General features: G+C 44.6%; 1 long non-coding RNA gene across 1 annotated transcript in view; it reads right to left on the minus strand.

Moving 5' to 3' along the window:
- Positions 1-974: 974 nt before the first annotated feature.
- Positions 975-18,185, minus strand: part of LOC147913357 (uncharacterized) — a 50,022-nt gene continuing 32,811 nt past the window's right edge. Inside the window, exon 6 of the long non-coding RNA XR_015548841.1 lies at positions 975-1,376. This is a non-coding gene — a long non-coding RNA (uncharacterized LOC147913357). The remainder of the gene's footprint in view (positions 1,377-18,185) is intronic.

Genomic DNA, 18,185 nt, shown 5'->3' on the forward strand with positions numbered 1-18,185 from the left:
GTGTAATCATCCTTCACAGGGTGATTGTGAGGATTAACTGAAATTAGGAAGCGAAAGTGATGTGAGCATTGTCAAGAGCAGTACAAATATAAAGTACCCATCACAGTATCATCTATGTAGAACTCCAGAAAGCTGGACTATCACACCCATATGTTGGTGTTTTCTCCTTCGCTTAGGATGACATCATTTCCTCTGTGATTAAAAGTAATCAATGCAATAACATACAGAAAGATATTCAACCTCACTAATAATAAAAGATGCATATTAAAATACCAAGAGACCATTTTTCACATACCCGTTGGCAAAGATTCAAAAGGCAGATGATGCTCAATGTTGGTGAGGGAAACAAGCGTCTTATATCTAAACACTGTGGGTGGGAATATTAATTGATACAATATTTCTAGAAGACAATATGGCAAGACATATCAAAAATTATCTATATATGCATACATATATACTCACATATATATACAGGAAATATTTAGCACTTAGAAAAACACTACAAAAATTTTTATTGCAGCATTCCTTACAATGGATAAAAATTGGAAATAGCCTAAATGTTCTTTAACTGGGGATTGTTTAAATAAAAAAACGCCATATCCGTATGTTGGAATATAGGCAGTCGTTACAAAACATAAAATAGAGCTATGTGTAGTCTTGTGTAAAGATGTTTGCATTAAATTATTGAGTATTAAAATAGCAAATTATTAGACAGTATTATTGTATAATCCCACTGTTGCAAGAAAAAAATACAAATATTTTATAGCTGCATTTCAAAAGTCTGAAAGAAGATACAATAGACTCCTTGATTACCTACAGGGAAGAGACTAGGGGTTAGGGAAAGGAAAGATTTTTGATTTATATCTAGAGGTGCATTATATTTAGAAGTACTTTCTACCTGAATGCCAACTGGTCATGTTAAAATTCAGCCAAAAAGGAAGCAAAAGACTATACATAATTTTGTATCAAAACTTTATCATCACAATTTTTATATTAAAACTATAGTGAAGTTTTGAGGGTTGACACAGAGTGCAGAAACAGTTTTTCTGGAACATCAGCTTAAAGGGATGTTCCTTGGCCCCTCCATGGCCAATTTGTGTCACTGAAGAGATGGTCAGTTTCAACCACGGTGGGTGAGGAGCAACATCTTTTGAAGGGAATCTCATTTCTCTCTAACAATGTCTTTTTTCTTTGTTCTTTTTATATTCTCTATTACGTCTGAATCATGGATCATTTATCACAGACCTTGTGTGTGATTTTGGAGTGTTTCCTCCTTTTGAAATGCTAAGGTGGGAAAGTCGACATTCTGCCTTTTATTCATCCTCACAAGACGTGCAGAATTCTTGGATGTGGCTTTTTCTTGAAAGATTCATGGCCTAAATAGAATTAAATATTTAAAAATTAAGAACAGTTCTGAAAGGTTGTTTTGTTTAATATCATGAACATTACTACAACAAATAATTCTATAAAATGAAACTTCATGATGTAATCTAATTGTCTTAGTCAACCTGGGCTGCTATAACAAATTACCATAGACTTAAACAGCAAACATTTATTTCTCACAGTTCTGGAGGCTGGAGGTAGAAGATCAAGGTGCCAGCAGATTCCACTCTGGCGAGGGCTCTCTTCCTCATTTGCACACAGCTGTCTTCTTGCTGTGTCCTCATATGCAGAAAGAGAGAGCTAGGTCTCTGCTCTCTTCTTATAAGGGCACTAATCCCATCATGGGGCTCCACCCTCATGACCTCATCTAACTCTATTGCCTCCCAAAGGCCTAACCTCTAAATACTGTCACATTGGGGGATTAGGGTTTCAACATAGGAATTTGTGGGGGAATACGAATATTCAGTCCATAGCACTAATCTACTTTTTGGTCTTGTTATTTTTTATGTTTTCACAGTATTTTTGTTCCCAAAAAGGATGTAAGGATCTAATGTTTTTCCCTCAGTTGTCTAGCTAACATATTCCTTCCTACCATTCACATTAAGTGCCAGCAATTCCCCTGTTTATTTGACTATTTGAAATTTCATAATTTTTGTGCATAAAATTAACTTTCACACTCATAGTTACTGCAGCTCTTCACTCTTGCAATAGTAAATGCACACTTTTACTTGAACTGATTGATAGAGTTCAGCATATCAAGCACAAAAGAGATTCTCACTTCAAGTTACATCAAGAGGTCGTGTCTCTATTTCAGAATGAATCTTCAGTGATTAATAAATCTGATGCCATGCCTTGTTCATATTGCCGCTGTGGTTATGATTAGATATGATGCAATCACATGAACGCTGACCACACACAGGTTCAGGGACGCCAGAAATGACGATGAAGTTGGCATCAACTATCTGGTCTTCCAAAGGCCAAGCCCAAAGCTGAAGCCAAATATCAGATTTGGGCCAAATACCAAAGCCAAAGTTGACCTTCAGTGCATCTCTAACTTATTCTTGTCTACATTTGTTTGATTTTTTACCAGAAGCATGTATTTCTTTTATGATTGAACAGATATTTCTATTAAAATCACACAAAAATAAACTAGCACTCCATCCCCGAAAAAAAAACCTATGGGTAGGAACATTGGATTGGGCCTCTACATGGTTCCCAACCTTTTTGAATAGTGGTTGTTGTGGATTATACAATCTTCGAGATTGTAGTCCCCCAGAGATCAACGGGACCCACCGTGCCTCCCACCCAGAAGTTCCTGATGGAGTCAGATGTCCCACCATCAGTCTCCCCTCACTCCACACCATGCTTCCACATGCCATCAAGGATGCTGGCTCAGACACAGATCTGGCTACCTCCAGCTCCTGTGCAAAACTCTCTAGGACTTCTTTCACTGACAGGATATGGCCTAACTCCCTAAGGTGACATTTAGCATCTTCCAAAAGATGGCCTCACCCTACATTTTCAGTCTCGTCTCATCTTACCCTTTCCCTTACAAACCATGCTCTTAGCACCCTGGACTCTGCTCCTCCTGTTCCCCTCACCTCAAGCACTCTTCCTGGTGAACTTGTACTTGTCCTTCAAGATCCAGTGTCAACATCACCCCCTCCGTGAAGTCCTCTTCTACCATGTTCCAGCAGAGTTCCTCTTTCCTTGCTGCCAGTACAGACCTACAGGCCCCCCTCACTAATCTGCAAATTCCTAGAAACGAGGACTACATCATTGTAATCTTTAATCCCCAGCCTTCTGCACAGTTGTAGCAAATACCTCCTCCTAGCAAATAGAAGGATCTCAGTAAATGTTGAAACAGAATGAATGAATGAGTATATACAATTGGTCCCAAACTTTTGTGTGAATTTTACACCCAACCCATGATATTAATGGGAATGTGCTGAGTAGATTGCAAAGCCAGAGTTGGAAATCACCGGACCATTGGTTTTCAAACCTCATTCTCTGGAGACCCCAAGTTCATGCAGAGACTGAGGGCCGCCGTGGAGTGCCAGGAAAAGCAGAGCTTTCTTACTCACCCGATTCATGTAGAACAGATCCTCTCTGCTCCCTACATCCACTATCCACTATCACTATCTGAATGATAGTGTGTTTGCAAGTGGGGAAAGTTGCTGCTGCCAGAAAGAGGCTGAAAACCACTATCTTAGACGGAGAGGCCACCATTTGACGATCAGGCCCAAGCTGAGAAGTTCACTTGTAGAGCGGGAATGTCATTGAAATAAAAGGTGTTGGCTTGAGAGTGGCATTGGAGGGTCCTCTGAAACCAACTGTGTGTCCTTGGGCAAGCTTGTGCCTCAGTCTCCCCACCCATGAAGCCAGGCTAACAGCGCCTGCCATCTTGTGTGACTGTGGGCAGGGGGAAGGAGAGGGAGTTGAGGTATGACAAATATAAAGTGTGTAAAGTGCACTAATCTTAAGTTTACAGAGTGTGGGTTTGACTTACATATACACTGTACAACCTCCACTCAAATCAAGATATGGAATCGTTCATTCCAGCCCCCTCCAGGACTCCCTGAGGCCCCTTCCCACTTATGCCCCCACCCCGAGTAGTAAGCTGTCTTCTGACTTCTTTCTCCATAGATCAGTTTTGCCTGTTTTTAAACTTCATATAAGAGGAATCCTAGAGTATGTATTCTTTTGTGTCTGTCTCCTTCCATTTAACATAATATCTGGAGTCCCATCCATGCTGCTGTGTGTTCTCTTTAATTGTTGAAACCGCCAAATAAAATATCAGAGAAGAAATGAATTTAGAAAACATAAAATACAAAAATATGCAAGGTGCAATATTATTAGCTGAGTCTCGGGCAGTCCGTAGACCATAAGTTCCTTGAGAGTAAATATGATGTTTATTCTTTTTTTGTATTTTTACCCCTTAAAATTATGCCTAGCTCATAATAGGAGCTCAACAAATTGTGGTTGAATTGAAAATTATTATTAGTGCATAGACCATCTGGCCTTTTATATCCGTAGTTTTTTTTACCCACAGCCTAATTGCCCCCCCTCCTCCCCAACACAAGCCCACCCCACTGGACTCTGCCCTTTGTCTTTCCTGTCTGGGCTGTGCACAGGATCTGTCCCTGTTTTCGGCTCTGTTGCTTCCCTCTGCAGACACTAGAATGACTCACGGGGTGGAGAGAGGGGAACTGGGAGGGAGTAGGGCTGAGTGGCTCACAGGCCTGGACAGAAATCTGTCAGGAGAGGATCCCTGGGCAGGCCAGGAAAAGAGCTGGGAGCAGCAGGTCTAGATGCGGTGGTCAGACAGGAGACAGAGGCAGGCCCAGCGGGGCAAGGCCTGGGATCCAGACCCGGGAGCCACGGAGCCCCCCGGTCTCCGTCTGAGGCCCACGACCTTCCCTCCTCAATGTGCTCCGCGGCCAAGCTCAGAGCTCACCCCAGCTGTCGGGGCACACTGTCACTCCAGCTGTTCCTGAGCAATAGATTCCTGTTGCCAAGATATGGATTTAGTTTTAATAACAGTTAGTGCAAACACTGTAAATTTACTGCTGCGAGAGAGAGTTTTTGAACACGTCCACTCTGGCTATAATTTTTCAGCCGCGCCAGCTGTTTGTGCTCAGCTCATACCTGACATGGTGCTTTGAAATAGCAATCACTGTATTTATAAGAAGGCAAGGACTCATAAATATGTCACAAGTGGAATATACAACGCCATATTTCACCATTTTCTATTTTAAAATTGTGAGTTATGGCTGCAGAAATGCACGCCCATTAAAGGTGATATGATGTATTTTCTGCCCTGTTCAGGAGTCCATCCATCATCGAGACAATAAAGAAAACCGCACTTACTTTTTTCCTGTCGTCTGTAATTTATGATCCCCAAAAAGCTGTAACCTTTTGGCAGGCTTTGCAGAAACCACTGCACTGTTAGCAACTAAATAACCTTTTATAAGGTTTTAAATGTGTTGCTACAGTCTCAATGCACTTGCTGTATTGATCCAGAAGATCTTGGGGAAAAAAAAAAGGTAGGGGGAGAAATGGAAGAAGATGATCTATAACAAGATCAATAACGGCATATAGATTGTTGAAAGATGCTTCTAATGATTTTTGCCAGCCATCATCTTTCAGCACGCCACGCCCTATCTCTTAGGCTTCGGTCTTGGCTGGAATTGATTGACCTTGCTTTCCTGCTCCCTCCCTCCCTCCTGTCGAGCAGCCAGACCGGGAGAAGCAGAATAAATTGGCCACCACAGGCTATTTGCAGAAAAGCTCTGAGAATCACAGAGCTGCAGGGTGCTGTCAAGACTAGCTCAGTGCGCAGATGAGGAAACTGAGGCCTGGCAAGCAGCTGTGATTTGCCCAAAGTCAAACAGCAATTTAGGAGCAGAGCGTGGACTCAGATTCCTGGTTTTCAGTCCACCCTTTTCCCAACTCTACCACTCCAGGTCTCCTGTTTGCCCCCCGGGAAGAGGGTGTGCACCAAGCAGGTGAACACATATCTGATGCTCTTTGCGGACCCAATAAATCTGTCTGGCAGTGAGGTGTAGTGGGAAGATTGGGAATCAGATAGAACTGAGGCTAAATCTGGACCCCACCTCTCACTCCCGTGGGCAGTAGCGAAACTACCTGGATCTCTGCTACTCCACCTGTAAGAGAGCAGTCATAATCTACCTTGTAAAGTGATGGAAAACGCTAGATCTGGCATCTGGGCGACACCGAGCTCAGAGCCTGGCAAATGGCAGATGGTAACTGGCTGCTGTTCTGCCTCATTCAGCCTGCTCCCATCTCCAGCATTCCGGGTTCTCCTTCCTGGCCCTTTTTCCACCCCCAACCTCCCCAACCTCCAGGACAATGGCAATGGAAACAGCCAGGAAAGAGTCAGCTATGGAAGAAAGTAGTATAATCTTCCCAACCACAAAATCTTTGGTGCAGAGGCGTTTCCTGGATTGTCCCAGATGAAAGCAGCTGAGGTGAATTCAATTATTTTCCTCTCTCTGAGCATAAGCTGAGCCAAGCTCCCGGAGTGTAGAGACCAGGCCTGTGCCATTCCCTTCGGAGGTGCCCACAGGAGGCCATGGGTAATTGAGATTTTAACACTATATTCTTGGTAGGGAAAATTTGCAGGTAAAAAAATGTCCTTGTGAAGCGACCAGACTGTGGTGCAGTGGATGTGTCTCAGGGGACTCTCCTTCCAGACAGCTCTGCATTCTCAAAATCAGTGCTTTTAGCCCCAGACACATGCTGCTTCAGAGCAGGAAAGGACAAACTGGCCTGCAGGACAAACCTGGCCACAGCCTGTGTTTGTAAATAAAGTTTTTCTAGAACACAGCCATGCCCATTCGATTGTGTGTTGCCCATGGTTGTTTTCAAGCTATAGCTGCAGAGATGAGCAGTTCCGGCAGGGACTGTAGGCGTGCCGAGCCTAAAATACTCACCAACCAGCCCTTTCCGAGAAAAGTTGCAAACTCCTGCTCTAGAGCCTACCCAACAATGCCGTATGCCCAAGGAGGCTTCTCAGTAGAAGGCAATCAATAATTATTATAGGGATGGTGATGTATAGTTCACAAAGTGCTTTCACAAACATGAATTTGAGTAAATCACCTGGCAATCCTGTGAGATGGAGATTCCGATTATTCCTGTGTTATAGAGGAGCATATTGAGACCCAAAGACAGAAGATAATTTGCCCAATGTCACATGGATAGAGGCCAAGCTGGGAACTGAGCCCAGGCTGGGTGATCTAGGAGGACACGCTCCCCCACTATCCCTCCCTGAAATGGGAAACCCCGTCGCCCTCCCGTGCCCCTCCTGTGCCCCTCCAGTGTGATGGCTCACCAGCTGGTGACCTGGGAAGATCACTTAGCCCCTCTGGACCTTTTTTCCCTCAAATGCAAAATGAGAAGTCACTAAAACACTCATTCTGAAAGTTGCTAAGGGACTTTCCAAGCAAAATCCATAACGCAGGCACCCTATGAAACATTTCCTGGGACAATGACCCTGTTCCCCTGCCCAGTCTGGCACCTGTTCCTCCCACGGACAGGCCATAGGAGAAGCTAGTGAGGAGGCCTGAGGGTGGGGAGGAAGGGGAGGAGCCCCACTTGATGGACTGGCCCTCCTAAAGCCCACCTGGTGCCCTGGACCCCCACGCCCCAGCAGAGCAGGTGGACAGGAACAGCAGGCCCGGAGTGGCTGCCAGTGCACGCCGGACTCCTCACTGCTCCTGGTCACTCGGCCCCCAGACAGACAGCAGTCTGCAAGGCGCGAAAAGACGCCATTGCCGGCCAGTGGTGGGCTGCCCCTCACACCTGTCGGGTGGGGTGGGTCAGGGGTGGGCAATAACGGGTAAGAGCAGTCACCCCTTTGCCATACGTCCTGCCATCTCTCTGTATCGCAGTCACTCTCTCTCTCTCTTTTCCTGAGCTCTCCCAGAGCACCCCCCAAATCATTATTAACATTATAAATAAAAACGAGAGGCAAGTTATTAAATGTAAAATATGCAGAGTTCCTCCCAGAACTCGCCGGGCAGTTCATAAACGTGACGGCTTAATTTTGCTGCTGATCCAGGCAGCTGATGAACCATCTCCAGCTCATGGGCTAATTGAAGTTGTTAACGAAGTAGAGGAGAGAGATGATTACAGGCGGCTTCTTCCCTCCTGCTGCCGGGATCAGGAGCCCTGGACCAAGACGAAGTCCACATGTCCACCATGTCACTGCAGCCACCCATTCCAGGGACCTAGGAATTCCAAAGAAGGAGGCTCCTCCACTGTATTCACACCTCTGCTCCTCGAGTGAGCTCCCAGAGTCTCCATCCGGAGCCCACTTTAAGAGCTTCCTTCTCCCATAGAGGAAAGCATGTTCAAATAGAGACCGAGGTAGGGACTAGAGAGGGTAGATTTTAGGACAACTGGAGGAAATCTGGCTCTCAGAGGTCCTTGCCCTCAAAACCCAGGCTGAGTGGAAACAACCCAAATGGCCATCAACAGATGACTGGATGAACAAATTGTGGGGTATCCACGCAAGGGAATATCATTCAGGCTTAAAAAGGAAAAACTGCTGACACTTGCTACAACATGGATAATCCTTGAAAACACACTAAATGAAAGAAGCCAGGCGCAAAGTCACATATTGTAGGATTCCATTTATACCAAACATCCAGAATAGGTCAATCCATACAGACAGAAAGTAGATTAGTGGTTGCCAGGGGTTGAGGGAGGGGAGAAGGAGGAGGGACTGCCTAATGAGTTTAGGTCTTCGTTTGGGGCGATAAAAATATTTTGGAGCTAGATAGAAGTGGTGGCTGTACAATATTGTGAATTACTGAATGCTACAGAATTGTTCACTTTAAAAAGATTAATTTTACCTCAACAAAAAATAACGAAAAAAAAAAACGCAGGCTGGCTTTCACTTGACCCCTCCACATCCATGAAACTGGCCCCTCTTCACAGGCGTCTGATTTTTCAGTCTAGAAACCCGGTCAAATTCTAGCTCCACGATCCTGGCTCCCGGTGTGAAAATGAGTGAGCAGTAGGCCTCCAGCTTCCACCTCTTCAACCCATCCAAGCGTCAAAAACAACAGCTAGCCTTTTGCCCCAGTTGGAGGTTGTGGGGCAAGAGCAGGGGAGCCTCCGGGAGAAGGAACTTAGAATGGCAGGAAGAACTAAGAGTTTGAAGTCAAAAGAACTTGCTTGCAGTCCTGGTTCTGCCAAGGTCTAGCTGTGAGCTCTTGAATAAGTCCCTTAAATTCTCTGATCCTCAAGTTCCTCATCTATAAAATAGAGATGGTAATATCGGCCTTGCAGTCTTCACGGATTTCTTGTAAGCATCAAATGAGATACTTGGTATTATTATTCTTGGTAACTCTTTTAAAACCAGTGTATTAACCAAAAAGTATTTATTAAGCAGCTACTAAATGCCTAGCAGTGTGCTAAGTAATGGGCAGGAAGCAGGGGAGGAAAATTGGGAACCAGATGGGAAGACAGAGGACGGTGTGAGAGGCAATCCCTGCCCTCCACATAGGAAGGCACAGCCAGCATCAATGGAACCATCAGAAAGCAGAGACCAGTGATGGACAATCAGGACTGAGGTACTGCTGGAGGAAACGCTGAGAGTTCTGAACACTGAGAGCCCAGGGTCCTGGGTTCTAGGCACACTCTGCTGCCAACTCTATGAGCCATCTGGGAGTCACTTAAATATTTTGGTTTAAATTTCCTTTTAAGATGAGAAAGTTAGATTTAAAGTCCTTAAAGATCCTTTCTGGCTTTAAAAATCTGATACTAAACAAAATTAAAAGACAAACCAGGAAATATTTTTAATAGATATGTTAGAAGATGGGTGTTCTTAATATGCAAAGGGACTTTAAAAAATCAATAGGAAAAAGACGAATACCCCAAAAGGAAAAAAAAAAAACATGGGATTTTGTAAAAAGATTTTCCCACTAGTTATAATAAAGAAAAATTGAAAACTGTCTAAATCCAAAGCAGTAAGAATAGTTTTCATTTTAATCATAGTACAGTCATATTACATAGCCATTAATAACTGTATTTTTCATAATATTTAATGATAAAGTGTTCATAATAAAAGAGGAAATAACAATGAAAACTTTCAGGATTCCAGGTTTATGTTTTTCTAAAAAAAAGAAAAGACAGTTATAGATAGATTATAAATAGGCTTGAAGGATATACACCAAAAAGTTAACAGTAGCTATCTCCGAGCGTGGGTTAATAATTTTATTTCTCCTTTATACTTTTATGTTTTTCTGAATTTTTATAATGAGCACATTATTTTCTAATTTGGAAAAAATATGTTTAAGCTGTGATACAACAGAACAGCAAATTCAGGGCTTTACATTCAGCTCCATTAAAATTTCATTCTAGCACCAAGTGATAAACCCTTCACTAAAATAAATTTTCAAAGGTTATTAAAAATGGCCTTTATTATTCTGCAACTGTTTCCCTATAACAGCATCTATCTCACTTAATTGTTGATTAATCTACCTATGCTCTCAACTATTCATAAAATTTCTGGAGGACAGGAATCTAGTCAAACTTATTCATAGCACCCAATACTATAATAGGTGCTCAATATGTGTTTGTTGAATAAATGTAAGAATTGAGAGATCATTGGTCCGGAGGAAGTTGGACAAGAGGCAATGGAAAGTAAGGTGGGTGGGCTTGAGGAATGGGTAGCAGTGGAATATTTATAAATTCGTTCATCTATTCAGTGAAGCTTCTAGGCCCCGAGCACTGTGCTGTACACTGAGGATACTGAGCTAAATAGGATATGGAGCCTCGCAGCTTAGGGATAGAGGCAGATGTGCAAAAAAATGATGAGAATAAAATAATAAAGCTAGAATGGGAGCTGGCGCTGGAGGGCAGGAAGAGAAGCAGCAGAGAAGGGACAAAGCCATGAGGACAGTGAGAGAGGGAGAGAGAGGGCAGTGTTCAAAAAACAAGGCTGGGACGCTGGGGAGAGAGGCGGGCATGGGAGACAGTACACTTCAGAATACCAGAGAACTCCGCATCCTTCCCCGTCACACCACGTCTCAAGAAGGCTCATCATGCAGCTGGACCTGGGTTGGTGTCCCAGCAACTGAGCCCAGCGGGCTCTCCCTATGCTCAATGTCTTGGACCTCTTTACCCAACTCTGCAGGAATCCTGTTTCCCCACAAGCTGGGCTGGGAATACGTGTCCATTTCTATGTGGGAAATTATTTTAACCTTGAAAAGAGGCAGTCGTGAAACTGGGGAGCCCGTAACCATGCCATCTGCATCACGGTGCCATCACCTCACGGTGATGAAGGATGAGTCTCTTTTCATGCGTGGCTCCCTGGTTTTAAATGGGATTACCTACTCCGTGAGCTGGTGGACCTTCTCCCAAGGAATGCCCTTGAAAGCACAAACAGTCTTCTGCATACAAGGAGGGGGTTTTTTCCATCCAGGAAATGCCTACCTCAGTGTCGGCGTTGCCGGCTCTGATCTGGAATGCATTATTTGAACACGGGCAAATGTAAATTAATGTAGTCTTCAAGTTGGGCTTCTCAGCAAGGTAACAAAATGTTGACATCAGCCTGAACGTCAAATTAGGCTCTGCATTATGTGGTGTGACCTGAGGTGTTGACACTCTGGCCGTCTGCCTTCTGAGCTTCAGGAAAGCACGTGATTGGGAACAGAGCTCACGACTTCAACTGCTGCCCAGAACGCCCCCTAGACAGCGAAGAGTCCTTGGTGAGCAAATCTGTGATTTTACTTCAGCCTCTTCTTCCAGGAAATGTGTGTGATGCATTCGGTCATTCTTCACACCATTACTGAATATCTGCTATGTATGTGACACTGTGATAGGTACTGGGGGGCAATGGGTAACCCCCAGAGGGAGAGCAGATATAGATCCAACATATAAAATCTTCCCAGGACCATTGCCTTCTCTACCTACCACCCCATAGCTCTCCTCCCTTTCCCGGCCAAGTTGGGTTTACCATGTGTCCCCGCTTCCTCACCTCCCCATCACCCCTCAGTCCACTGCAGGCTGCCTCTGCCCTCACCTCTCCACAGAAACTGCTCCCATTGAGGACACCAGAAATCTCCTCGCTGCCAAATCCAATGACAGGACTCATTCCTCTGGTTACCCAACCTCCTTCTAATGTTCACACTGTTGATGCATCACTTCTTTTCGAAATTCTTCCCTTTTTTGTCTTCTGCGTCACTACTGCCTTATGGTTTTCCTACAAACTTTCTGACATATCATTCTCCTTAAAGCCCTCGAAGTCCTCCCCATCTCCTGCAACTATAGAATCCAAGCTTCTTGGCATAAAAGACCTCTTGTGATCCAGTGCCTGCCAGCCTCTCCAGACTCACCGCTCCCTCACTCGCCCCTTCTCCCCATACTTAATGCTACGGCAAACCAAAACCATACAAGATATCCGTCCAGACACCATGCTGCCTCCCGCTGCATACCATATGCACGCTCCTTCCCTGGAGTCCTTTTCTCACCCCACCTGGGAACCACCTGGTGAACGTGGACCATTTTCAGAACCTAGTTAGTTGTCACTTCCTTGTTGAGGTCTTCCCTGACCAGCCCCCATCCCTACTTACTATGGAAAGAGTCATCTACCCCTCTTCTGGGCCATCTCTGCTCCCTGCACTCATTTCCACTACCACATTTGTATCGCAATTGTTTCTGTGTCTGTCTTGCCCACAAGATAGTTTAAATCAAGAAGGATCTAAACTTCTTGAGGGTAGAGATGGTGTCTCACTCCTCTCTGTATCTCCAGCTCCTTGCCCAGTGCCTGGCACTTAATTCAATTTTGAAAAACATTTATTGAACCACCTTAAGAAGCTTTTCATAGGGCCGGCGACATGGCTTAGCAGTTAAGTGTGCGTGCTCCGCTGCTGGCAGCCCGGGTTCGGATCCTGAGCGCGCACCGACACACCGCTTCTCCCGCCATGCTGAGGCTGCGTTCCACGTACAGCAGCTGGAGGGATGTGCATCTATGACATGCAACTCTCTACTGGGGCTTTGGGGGAAATAAATAAATAAATAAAATTATAAAAAAAAAAAAAAAAAGAAGCTTTTCATGTAAGGGGGATGTGGTAGGCAGAATAAGGCCCTCTCCCAAAGATGTCCCCTCCTACTCTCCAGAACCTGTGGCTATGTTATGGTGCATGGCAAAAGGGAATTAAGGCTGCAGATGTCATTCAAGTTAGGGTCTTTGAGATAGGGAGATTATCCTGGGTTACCCAGGTGGGCCCCACCTATCATGCAAATCCTTAAAATTGGAGAATTTCCTGGCTGTGGTAAGAGAAAGACATAACAAAGGAAGAAAGGTCAAAGAAATGTGATGTTGCTGGCTTTAAAGATGGAAGAAGGAGGCCACAAACCGAAGAATGTGGGCCTCTTGTAGAAGCTGGGAAGGACAAGGGAATGGATTCCCCCCTAGAACCTCCAGAAGGAACACAGGCCTGCTGACACCTTGATTTTTGCCCAGTGAGAACCATGTTTGACTCCTGACCTACCGAACTGTAGGATAATAAATGTGTCTTGTTTTAAGACACTAAGTTTGTGGCCATTTGTTACAGTAGCAATAGACGAATTAATACAAAAAAGGGGGATCATGCACCAATATAACAACTAAAAAGAGCAAGTGACCAGTACCATCAGAGAGATGTAAATAGACGTCCCTGAGGTCTAGCGAAGGGAAAGGGAACTTTCAGCTGAGGATTTGGACTACACTTTCTGGAAAAGATGACGTTAGAGCTGATTTTTGAAGGATTTAGATTTTAGCCACAGGCAAATGGGGATCCAAGTGCTGTAGCTGGAGGGAGAAGCAAGGAGAAAAGCACAGAAGCTGGAGGTCTCGAGAACAGAGCTGGGTGAGGGCTGGTCAGTTTCTCCCCAGCGTGGAGGGCGCAAAGAGAGGCATGGGGAACCAAAGGAGGACAGTCCCTTTTGTCCGTGCTCCTCAGGCCCTGCCCAGCTGAGGGTGAACCCCACTCCTCGGGAAGGCTGGCACATCCCTAACCCCAACCTCATCCCACAAACCAGTCTCCGATTTTCTCCCTGATTCAAATAGGCATAAATTTATTGAGAACCTCCCTTCCCAACACTGCGAGCCCTGGACAGGAGTTGGCATTTATATCCTGGCTAGTCAGAAAAGACTTACCCACAGGAAATAATTAGAGAACAAAACCAGACAATACACAGCACAAGAGCTAACTGGAACATCATTGAGTCCCAAATGTACATTTTATGTAATAAATACAAGGCGAGGCCAATGGAGAAAGACATCTTTGTTGGCTGTTTTTTGCGGGGGAAGGTTTTACAGAGGCGGTGGGACTTGAGCAGTGCTCTGAAGGAGAAGACAGCTTCGGAAATGGGAGGAAGCATCCAGACAGGGGGCTCCCCATGGACCAACGCACAGAGGAGAAAGGGACTGCGTACCAGAGGCCCTGTGGGTGTGCGGCGGGTGGAGTGTGGTTTCCTCAGCCACGGAAGTCCCTCAACAGCTCCTCTTGTTGAGAAGGTGGCTGCTGCCACTCCGCAGCTTCCCCCAGAAGGAATGGGATGGGGTTTCTTGCTAAAACCCACTGTGAACTCTTGCTGTTGGCAGATTCTAGAGATGATGGGAAAACCTGAAGCAGGATTGATATTCACCCTCCATGGTGTGCCCTGGGTGAAATTGGGACTGTGGGAGAGTGTCCCTTCTGAGCTGCTGGCAGCCACCTCTAAGGGGCTAATCCACTTGGCGCATGATGCCCTGTTTTAGCATCGGAAGCACCACAGGCAGGAAAGCGGCGTGATCACTGGGCACTCAGGTGGCCCGTCCAGTCTCTGCTTGGATGCTGAAATAGGGAGCAGACGAGAAGACCACACCAGAGCATGTCTAAGGAAGGCTCAGGGTTCCTCTCGTCCAGTGTCCCAGCCTAATTGGATAGGACAAAGGGGGACCCTAAGGTCCAGGAAAAAGATGGATCGCCCAGGAAGTGATTAGTGGGTGAGGAAAGAGTCGAGCCCAGGCCCTGCAATACTTGAGCAGGAGTGGGGAGCGGGGTTACAGAGTTCTTTGACATAGTGGTCACAGTCTGTCCACAAGACAGAAGGCCAAATGTCAAGTTGGTCAAGTGATACCAAAGGGCTTGTAGGTTTTCTTTATTTTTATTTTCCATCTTGATGAAAATTTGAAATTTTTTTTACACTGCCAGGAGATAAATAGAACCATGACTTACGTTTCACAATTTACATAGTGATTTCATGTGCATCTGAGAACTGGACATGTCCATGTCCTGCTGCTGTCATTTTTTTCCCAGCTGGAAAGGTGGAGGAGGTTGTGTTCATGCTCCCTGCAGCCACGGCCCTCCAGTGTTGTGTTATGCCATGCTCACTCTCCCACCCTCCTCCTAGCCCACTGCAAGGCAGTAAATCACAGAGGCTCAGCACCACTTCACATCAGTCCCTGTGAATTCCCTTGGGGTAGGCACCATTAAGACCTAAAACCAACTGTGCTCAAAGGCCCTCAGGTACAGAAGGATGGACCTTCTCGCCTTGACCATGCTCGTACATCTTCTTCCAAATCTCCTTGAGACATTAAACTCTGAGCTCTGAGAAAAGCCCAGAGGGCTGGAGATAAGAAGAAGGGCTTTTCAAAAGTGGTATGGGAAGTGGGGGTGGGTGGAAGAGAAAAGTAAGAGCCCAGTGCATAATGTTATGTTTTAAACCACATGCCTTTTTCCAGACTGGGTTATTAAATTAATTCAGAACTTATGCTCACACTTAAAAGATTTCTGTCATATTTTATGAACACGATGATCTCAGAGTAATTTGCACTGGAAATGTGTCATATTAAATCAGGGGCACTAATAAACTTTATTACTTAAACTCCACATGGATCAGACGTGGCAGATAAACCATCCTACTTTTGCACTCATATTCATGCCATTGAAATATGGCTCCTCCTAGGGGAAAACATAAATAAACTTGATAACATCCCCTCGGCCCCACCATAAACGTACCCATCCGGACTGGAGGCATAACCTGCCGTCCTGGTCTCCCACACAGAAGCTTGTTATAGGAGTGGGACGGGTTGACCCAGGCAGAGATATTTCTTTGGGATTTTAAAACACTTTGACTTCCATAGCTTTATGACCTCCCATTCACACTGGCACGGCCTTTATGCTGGACTGTGTGTAACTGCTAAGAATTGTTTTACAGGTACAAGTGTGATATAAAAAGTACTGGATGGTGAATTATGACACCTGAGTTCTTCTGGTTCTGCTACCAGCTGGCTCTGTGATCTGAGCACAAATCAGACAGGACGGTGTAATAGAAAGAGCATAGGCATTGGGATCAAGGGTGTATTTCCATTTAACAGATGTTTTTTGAAAGCCTAACATGATCCAGGCCCTGTGCAAGGCACTAGAGATACAAGAATGAATAAGAATTCAATTAGAATCCCAATGGGATTATTTCAGACACTAAATCAAATGATTATAAAATATGTACAGATATGTACAATTCTATAGAAATACTTGGTGATTTTTTTTAATTCATATAAAAAAATAAATGTCTGAGAATAGCCAAGAAAATTCAGAATAGTGAAGAGGGACTTGCCTTGCCAGATATTAATACAAAGCCAACATATTCAAAATGGTGTGGTGTTGGCAAGCTTGTACACAAACTTTCAGCCAACAAGCGTGTGGATGTGAGAGTCAGGGTGAAAAGAAGGGAAATGATTGGAAGCTTGTATTCGGAATATGTGGACTTCCCAGGAGGCCTCGCCAATGCAAGCAGCCACATATCTACCTTCTCTAATACCCAAGGAAACTGGAAGTCTTTTCTTTTTTTTTTTTTTTTCCTCTCCCCAAAGCCCCAGTGCACGGTTGTATATCCTAGCGGTAAGTCCTTCTAGTTCTTCTCTGTGAGTTGCCGCCACAGCATGGTAACTGATAGACGGGTGGTGTGGTTCTTTGACTGGGAAGCAAACCCGGATCACTGAAGCTGTGAGAGCACCAAACTTTAACCACTAGGCCATCAGGGCTCGCTCCCGGAAATCTTTTATCTGAAAAAAATTAAACCAAAGAGGTTCTGAAATCTGGGAGGTGGGTTCATCAAAGGACAGGAGCTAGGCAAAGAGTAAAATAAGGGAATTTGTTGAAAGTCTACTCTTTACATGGTGAAGCATAAAACCCTCAGCTCTTTCCTGCTCTGTTTCCAGAATGCAAGCACAAGTACATCCTCATACACATCAAGAGAATTCTGAAGCAGGAGACTGGATGACACTTCTCTGGTAGGGAAAAAAGGACTCCCACATACTGACACTAAAGGGATGCAATGAAAAGGGTCACTGGCAATCTGACCATCCCCCTACCAGGGAAGCCCCTCCCCCTACAAACAACTCCAATTAAGCATGGACAGAGAGCCAAGGATCATCAGATCCTTGAGGAACTCCTTCTCATAGAAGACACAATCAAGGGGCCAGCCCAGCGGCATAGCAGTTAAGTTTGCGCACTCCGCTTCTCGGCCTGGGGTTCGCAGGTTCGGATCTCAGGCACGGACCAACACGTCGCTTGTCAAGCCATGCTGTGGCAGTGTCCCATATAAAGCAGAGGAAGATGGGCACGGATGTTAGCCCAGGGCCAGTCTTCCTCAGCAAAAAGAGGAGGATTGGCATTGGATGTTAGCTCAGGGCTAATCTTCCTCAAAAAAAAAAAAAGATACAATCAAAACAAACATGAGAAAAAAGAATTTGGAAGGAAAATAGACAAGGCAATAATATCCTCAGAGAGATGAGATGGTTGTTCATCCATAAAGTAAAATGCTATTAAAAAGGTTCAACTTGAAAACAAGAAAGAGCTCTTAGAAATTAAAATTGATAACCAAAATAACATTATTCAAAAGGATTAAAAGTTAAGGAAATATCCCATAAATTATAACTAAATGACCATAAAGTGGAAAATAGAAGTAGAAACGATATGAAAATCTGGCATAAACCCAAAGGGCCAAAGTCCAAATAATAAGAATTTCATAAAGACAGAAGAGAAAAATTCATGGGAAGGAAATTATTGATGGAAAAATTAAATAAAATTTCCCAGAACTAAAGGACATAAGGATACTCCAAGTGACTAGCACAGTGAATGAAAAAAGGTCCACATCAAGGAACATCATTGTGAAATTTCAGAACATCAAAGATAATGAGATAATCCATAAAAATTCCATGGGTCGCAACTGGCCTGATGGCGTAGCGGTTAAGTGCACCAGCTCTGCTTCCGCGGCCCGGGATTTGCAGTTTTGGATCC

This window comes from Ceratotherium simum, chromosome 28 (assembly GCF_057802395.1).
Source record: "Ceratotherium simum simum isolate JZ-2026a chromosome 28, ASM5780239v1, whole genome shotgun sequence".
Lineage (NCBI taxonomy): Eukaryota > Metazoa > Chordata > Mammalia > Perissodactyla > Rhinocerotidae > Ceratotherium > Ceratotherium simum.